This window comes from Glycine max, assembly GCF_000004515.6.
Source record: "Glycine max cultivar Williams 82 chromosome 3 unlocalized genomic scaffold, Glycine_max_v4.0 Gm03_scaffold_27, whole genome shotgun sequence".
NCBI lineage: Eukaryota > Viridiplantae > Streptophyta > Magnoliopsida > Fabales > Fabaceae > Glycine > Glycine max.
In genome coordinates this window covers 84581-93162 of record NW_024464658.1, presented here as the reverse complement: position 1 = coordinate 93162, position 8582 = coordinate 84581, and positions in this window count along the sequence as shown.

Genomic DNA, 8582 nt, shown 5'->3' with positions numbered 1-8582 from the left:
TGATTTTAAAATTAAATTATATGTTTGAATTTTGATCATTTAATGCCATCCTTGTATAAGTAATCATGATATATATACGTCTTTTCTATTTTTCTTAATTTAGATGGTTTCTATTTTTTAATACCAGTAAGTATAATATAATAACGCATAAGTTTCATTTCAAATCGAACCTTCACATAGGCCCCCAATCTAACTCGCCTTGCGAAGTCTCAGGTGCGGCAACACGGTTCGTACATTCTCCCCTGAAACATTTTCGTTTAACCAGATCAATATGTAATTGTGGAAAGACAACGACACAATTTAAATATAAATACTTTCAAATTATTTTTGATGCCACACAACAACTTTAATTAACCAAAGATCCCCTTCACACTCACCGAGTTGACAAGGATTTTAATGTATACGGGCTGTTCTAAACCATTAAGGAATCACGATGTTTTAGTTATGGATATAAACTCTTAACTCATTAATTCTTAATAGTTTATAAGAGTTCATTTGTCTTGTCGTGTATTTTGGACAAATTTTATAAATTCTAAGTAAACTCGATAGACTCTCGAGTTTATTATCGAATCAACGAGTTAATAAATTAAAAAAGTTAGACCAAAATATAAGTCATTTTTATTATTTTCTATTCGTTTAACATTCGATATACCTTCATTTTATCCTCAAATACAAAATTCCCATCTTTAATATTATCAAACCCTTTCTCTAATAACATAACGTTACTGTAACCTTTGCAAGTTATTGTTTAATGATGTATTATTATTAGATTTAGTTACTTAAATATTCTGAACTTTATGATTCACTGTTTTATTTTATTATATTATTGAAATGTTTAATTAGCATTTTATTTATAAATATTTTGTTATTATTTTTATATGAAATAGATTCTTATCCATCTATTGGTTGAGTCTACGAGTTGAGTTTATAAATATTTTGTTATTATTTTTATATGAAATAGATTCTTATCCATCTACTAGTTGAGTTTACGAGTTGAGTTTATGAAATTTTCATGAATCTATGTAAATTCTCAAATTTGATAACCTTAATTTTAGTAATGTTTTTAATTATTGTTATAGTTGTAACATTGTTTCCTTAATTTTTTTTAAGAAAATAATATTTCCTTGTAATCTTTATAAATTTAAAGAAATATTTTTGTTTTTATAATTATTATTTTTGTTTATTATTATAAGATATTATTAACTAATTCATATATATATATATATATATATATATATATAATTCATTTAATTATTAACATTATTATGGGAGTTTAAAAATAACATTTTTGTTTCAAGTGAATTAAAATTAAATAAAGTAGAACCATCTTTCTTTTACGTGCACAAGTCTTAATTTGTAGCTTAAGGTCACTATGAAGTCACATTATTATTAGTGGATGCCACTAGTGGGCTGATAGCTAGCATGAGTTACAACCAGTGTTGTCCCACTAGGTGGATTGATGGCTCTGTACCACTCATATTTATCACCAGCTAGCACGATGCAACTTCACATCCTACTTTATCATTAAAATAACTATATTTGTCTTCTTGGCAACCAGCCTAATTAATTGTTAATTGCAGTCATGCCAACTCCTTTGTTGACTTAGGCTTAGAGAGATGCAAAGTACAAACAACAACAATAACAAACATTAGATTAAATTGATTGAATAACTAACAAACTAACTAACCAAACTAACTTGTAGTGCTTATTTTCATTATTTTAAGCACCATTTGCAAATAAGTAGATTGTGCAAGTCATTCCTTTGCTACACACTTTCCAGAGTGACGAGGAACATATTTAGCTAAAGAACCACCAATACCCTATCCATAATGTTATTTTTTTTAATTATTAACTTTTACTGCCCCAATCACATATATAGATATTCCTTAGAGAAGTTTTTCCTTTATAAGTTTCTCCATCATCCCTGGCGGATCAAGTTCCTTAATACTTGGAACCATTTTGTTTCCATCAAAGCCACCAAGAGCAAACCTACAGAGTGGATATAAGCTAGTTTTGAAGCATATACAAGTCTAGCACAGAATGTTCAAAGCAAAAAAGTGCCTAGTCTAGCGTAGTTCTAACTATTATATTTATATATAACTTTATTCTGTCACTAGCAACAATCCTATAAGACCTGTTAGTGATCCCATTCTTTTTTTTTTTTTACTATAATGATTTTCAAATATGTTGAGGTGATAAGCAACAATTACTACAATCCATCAATCATTATTGTTTATTGTTTGTTCATAGTTATAAATATTTAATGTTAGTTGCGATAAAAAATAACAAAAAATTTAAAAATATTTCCATTTTGTACATAAAAGAATAAGTAATGACAGACACAAAATAGAAAGAAAATGTAGTTTTCAATTAAGTGAGGTAATTATTTTATTCATAAATTATAATAATGATAAATATGAATAAAAAATCATATGACTAAAAGAATATGACCAAAGTCATTAATGGGCCGATTCCTTAGTATAGTATACATAAATGAAACTAGAAATTGAGCAATAAAATCTTACTTCAAATAGTTAATTAATTCCATTTCCACAAGTAATATAAAACAAACTATAGAATTCCGCAGCAGCAATACCAAATACCTGGGAATATAAAAAAGACTATTAATCAAGTAAGAATTCATTATAATTTTATATGCTTTTCAAAACAAAACATAGTCAATTGGCAATTTAATTACTTATATTCTATAATGTGAGAAGAAAAGATCCCAAAGAGACAAACATGTAAATATTCTAAAAGTTACAAATACAAAGAAGCATGAAAGGAATAAGCTCAATTGTAGAACTTGATGCAAGGATACAAACTATGTTATGATATAAGCTTCCATGAAAATCCTTATAGCTATCTAATATTTTTTTTACACCAAGACAAATGTGAAAGTACAATGTAAATTTGAAGCAACAACTAACTAATGGAATTTATAAAACAAATTAAAGTATAATTCTGATTATTTCAATTTTACTTATTTTCATACTAGAAATATAAATTCACATAATTCTTGTGGCATCTCCTTTTTGTCAAAGCATATGTATTTTTTAATTTATGACACGCCCTCCCATTTGGAATGTTGATAAATGTAAGTCTCAAAGCTTAAAGGCAAAACATACTATATCCATAATTATGCCTCCTCTCGATCATGCCCTGAAACATCCATATCAGACTGTGTTTTCACTATTTTTTTTCTCAAAAGGATCATATAACCTTCATAAATTAGTATATTTCACCTTGTCTAGCATGAAAAGTGCAGAGATCCACCTTCCATTGTCTAAATCAAACATCTCAATGTCAGAAAAGATGTAAATTCCATTGGCCAGAGACATCACTGCCAAGTTTCCTTTGCTCTGATTCAAAGAGGGGCACAAGGTCTACTGGTCTAAAATTGGACAATAAGATCCAACTACATGTATAAAAGACAAAAAAATGACAAAAAGTTCATGTCACATACAAAATAAAATAAAAATTCTGCAAGATCTATCTCTTATGTGATAGCATCATAATCATCTCTCTACCACCAAAAACATTAAAATTACCATTTAGTTGTACCATTGAAGCACATTAATGAGCTAAGTTGTTGGGAAGGACAAATAGAAATCTATAGTTGGTAACCTTGACTCTCCATCCAAATTTCCTTTTAAAAGGACAATACACTCTGCTCAGCATATGACGCAATGACTGTGTTCTCAGCATGTGGTAGAAGAAGATTAAATGCTGATCCTATCATTGTACAACGATCCCATAGATGTTGAATTTTCAACTCTGCTCCCCTCTGGATTGATATAAAACAAAATAAGCATAAAAGACTTATGATATGAAAAATAGAAACGGAGTAGAATTAAAGGTACTAAGGGTTATTTCAAATGATGCTTATGTAAAGCTTCAAAGATTATTTTGATGATGTAAAAAATTATTAAAAATCTATTCAAACAAGATTAAAGTGAAGATTAAAAAATCAAGAAGATTCAAGAGAAGACTCAAGATATGCAAGAACCTCAAGAAAAACATCAAGATAAGTATAAAAAGAAGTTTTCAAAGAAAAGATTGAATAACACAATTTGTCTAAAAGAATTTTTCAAAGAAAAATATTTTACTAGATTTTTTATTCTCTGGTAATCGATTACCATAAAACAGTAAAGCCCTAAACATTTTTATAATTGTTTTACAAAGTAGTAATCGATTACCATAAAACAGTAAAGCCCTAAACATTTTTATAATTGTTTTACAAAGTAGTAATCGATTACCATGGACATGTAATCGATTATCAATATTTTCGAACGTTGAATTTTAAATTTCAAGAGTCACAACTTATGATAAAATATTTTCAAACTTGTGTAATCGATTACACAACATTTGTAATTGATTACCAGTGTTTCTAAACGTTGGTTTTCAAATCTAAACACAAAGAGTTACAACTGTTGATGTGTAATCGATTATCGGTGACTGGTTTAGAAAAATAAATTGCCAAGAGTCACAACTTTTAAAGTGACTAGTTTTCAAGAGAGTCACAACTTTTAAAGTGACTAATTTTTAAGAGAGTCACAACTTTTAAAATGACTAGTTTTTAAGAGAGTCACAACTTTTAAAATGATTAGTTTTGAAGAAATTGCTAAGAGTCAAAACTTTTAAAATGGTTTCTTCAAGAACAATCAAATGGCTATAAATATGTGACCATGACACGAATTTCAATACTGAGAGATTATTTACTGAATCATTCTCAACATATTTCTAAAAAATTTTGTTCACTTACTTTGTCAGAAAAAGTTCATTGGACAAAAACTTGTGCTATTCTATTTTCCTCTCCCCCTCCATTCTTACAAAAAGTTTTTCAAGAGACCTACTCTTGGTGACTGTTTTCAAGAGAAGGTCTTTTTGGTTGAACACTGAACACAAGGGACCAACGTACCTTGGGTTCATTGCAAGAAGCATGATTTGCTTCTTGGTTGATCATTGGACACAAAAGACTAACCGCTTTTGGGTTCATTGCAATAAGTGGGTATAACTTCTTGGTTGTTATCAGTGGACTCAAAAGACTAACCGCTTTTGGGTTCATTGCAAGAAGTGGGCATAACTTCTTGGTTGTAATCACTGAACATAAAGGAGGAGATTCCTTTGTGGTTCATTGCTTGTAAAGGATTTTACAAGGATAGTGAAAATCTTAAGCGGGTTGCTTGGGGACTGGATGTAGGCACGGATTGTGGCCAAACCAGGATAAATCTGGTTTTGCATTCTCTCTTCCCTTATCTCTTTTACTTTCTGTTATCTTTACATTTCCGCAAGTTATTTTCCTTCATTTATTATTTGAGTAACTTGTTAACAAAGAAATAATTAAATATAGGGAATACTTAAGAAAGGGAAAATTTTCAATTAGGAATAGTCAACGAAATCTTAATTCAACCCCCCCTTCTTAAACTTTCTGAGGCCACTTGTCCAACATGCACAACAACAAAACCAATCACGACCGGAACCGAGCTGAAGAACAGACGAAAGTGAACAAAGCCATTCACAAATTCTTTGGCCATAGCGGAAAATACTCGCATAGAAAAGGAAGGTTAAAAAAAATTAGATACTGTTGAAGATATATTTTTGTAACTGCATAATATTTTATTTTTCAGTTTTTAAGATAGGATTTAGTAAATAAGTTGATTTCCTATATTTTAGGAGTAAGGCAGTTTTAATGGATTAGCCTAGTCAATAAGTGGTTCCTATCTTTAAGGAGCAAGTTAGTTTTAATATTCTGTTTTGCTAATATCTTGTTATCTAATTAGTTTATCTTTTGCTATTTATTGTATCGCTGCTGAGAACAATTTGAATTAGAAGAGAATGATTCTATTTCCTCTGCATACCCATTGTCTCTCTTTTCTCCTCTGTTTTTATAATTTCCTCCTCAAAACCAACAATTGGTATCGAGAGCCTTATTCTTACGGGACCTCTACCATGGAAGGTGAAGCAAGTTTTTCCCACATAACTCTTCCAATCTTTGATGGAGAGAATTATGATCTTTGGGAAGTGAAAATGCAATCCTACATGGAGTCTTTGGATTTATGGGATGTTGTGGAAGAGGATTATGAAATATATCCGCTGCCTGAAAATCCCACCATGGCCCAAATTAAAAATCACAAGGAAAGAAAGATGAAGAAGGCAAAGGCGAGGTCATGTTTGTTCACTGGTGTTTCACAAATGATATTCATCAGAATCATGACTCTTAAATCACCCAAAGCAATTTGGGATTATCTGAAAGAGGAATACGCTGGAGATGATAGAATACGAAGCATGCAAGTGCTAAATTTAAGGAGAGAATTTAAGCTTTAAAGGATGAAAGAGTCAGAGACAATCAAAGAATACTCAAATAAATTGTTGGGTATTGCCAACAAGATAAAGTTGTTGGGAAGTGATTTTGCTGATTCGAGAATTGTAGAGAAAATTTTGGTAACGGTGCCGGAGAGGTATGAAGCATCTATAGCTTCATTGGAGAACACAAGGATCTGTCGAAAATCACATTGGCAGAAGTGCTACACGCCCTACAAGCTCAAGAGCAGCGAAGGTTGATGAGGCAAGATCGTGTTGTCGAAGGTGCTTTGCCCTCCAAACATCATGAAGTTGATGAAAGCAAAAAGGATTTTTTCAAGAAGAACCAACCAGCAAGCAACGAAAATAGTGCAAACAACCAAAACAAAGGTAAGGATAAAAAGAAAAATTATCCACCTTGTCAGCATTGTGGCAAAAAAGGTCATGCACCTTTCAGATGTTGGAGGAGACCAGATGCAAAATGTAACAAGTGCAACCAGATAGGGCATGAAGCGGTGATCTGCGCCAACAAAAATCACCATGATGAGGGAGCTCAGATTGCTAATCAAGAAGAGGAGGACCAACTATTTGTGGCCACATGCTTCTTGAGTAGTGAATCAAGTGAAAGTTGGTTGATTGATAGTGGTTGTACGAATCACATGACATATGATAAGACTCTATTCAAGGATTTGAAGCCAACTAATGTCTCAAAGGTCAGAATTGGGAATGGTGGCTATATTCCAGTAAAAGGAAAAGGAACTGTTGCAATTTCAACGTGTTCAGGTATCAAATTAATATCAGATGTTCTTTATGTACCTAACATTAACCAAAACTTGCTAAGTGTAGGTCAGTTGATTAAAAAGGGATTTAAAGTGTCCTTTGAACATCAACATTGCTTTATCTATGACAATTTTGGCCGGGAAGTTCTAAGGGTTAAAATGAAAGGTAAAAGCTTTTCATTTGATCCAACAGAGGAGGAGCATACAACCTATTTCACTCAAGTCACACCCACGTAATTCAAGCACAAGAGACTTGATCATTGCCATCTTGAAAGAATGCTAAACATGAAAAAAAGGAAATATGCAAAAGAAAATTTGAAAAAGTTTCAAATGGAAGAATGCAAGTCTGTTAGCACACCAATGAATCAAAAGGAGAAGTTTAGCAAGGAAGAAGGTGTTGATAACATTGATGAAGGATATTATGGGAGCTTGATTGGATGTCTAATGTATCTCACTTCAACAAGGTCAAACATTCTATTTTCTAAAAAGAACAAAATTGAAATTTTTGTTGACAAACAAGTAGTCATTGCTATTGCATACAATCCCGTGTGTCATGGGAAGATTAAACATTTCAACATCCAGGTTTATTATTTGATAAAGATGCAACAAAGTGGAGAAGTGAACTTAATTTACTGCAAGTCTAAAGATCAATTGGCTGACATGCTTACAAAGTCACTACCTATCAACAAACTTGAACTCAAAGAATTGGAGTTTGCAGTTCCAAAAGCAAGGAGGAGTGTTGAAGATATACTTTTATAACTGCATAATATTTTATTTTTCAGTTTTTAAGATAGGATTTAGTAAATAAGTTGATTTCCTATATTTTAGGAGTAAGGCAGTTTTAATGGATTAGCCTAGTCAATAAGTGGTTCCTATCTTTAAGGAGCAAGTTAGTTTTAATATTCTGTTTTGCTAATATCTTGTTATCTAATTAGTTTATCTTTTGCTATTTATTGTATCGCTGCTGAGAACAATTTGAATTAGAAGAGAATAATTCTATTTCCTCTGCATACCCATTGTCTCTCTTCTCTCCTCTGTTTTTATAATTTCCTCCACAAAACCAACAGATACCAAGCTGCCGTGAATGAAAAAAAAAGAAGGAAATACCTGAGGTTAGTGTGTTGCGGTTGCGGGCATGGAGCCAGAATCGCCTCCATGAAGGAAGAAACAAAAAGAATCAATGAAAAAGAGAAGAAGATTCAGGAAGAGAAAGATAGAGAAAGAGAAGATTGAGAGAGAAAACGCAGAGGGAGAAAACGCAACAACGGAGGAAAATCAAGAGAGAGAAGAAAACACCCACAATTCGAGTATTAAGAGGAATTAAATGAGCCGTTAAATCCTCCAATCAGGAAGGGGACACGTGGCAATGACAACAAAAAAACGCTGGAGAAAAAAAGGGGCAAAATGACCAAAAAACCAATAAATTGGACATATGTCAAGCGCTAAGCCATGAATATTTTAGGGTTTTCTATGGCCTTCTCTTTTATTATATACCTTGAA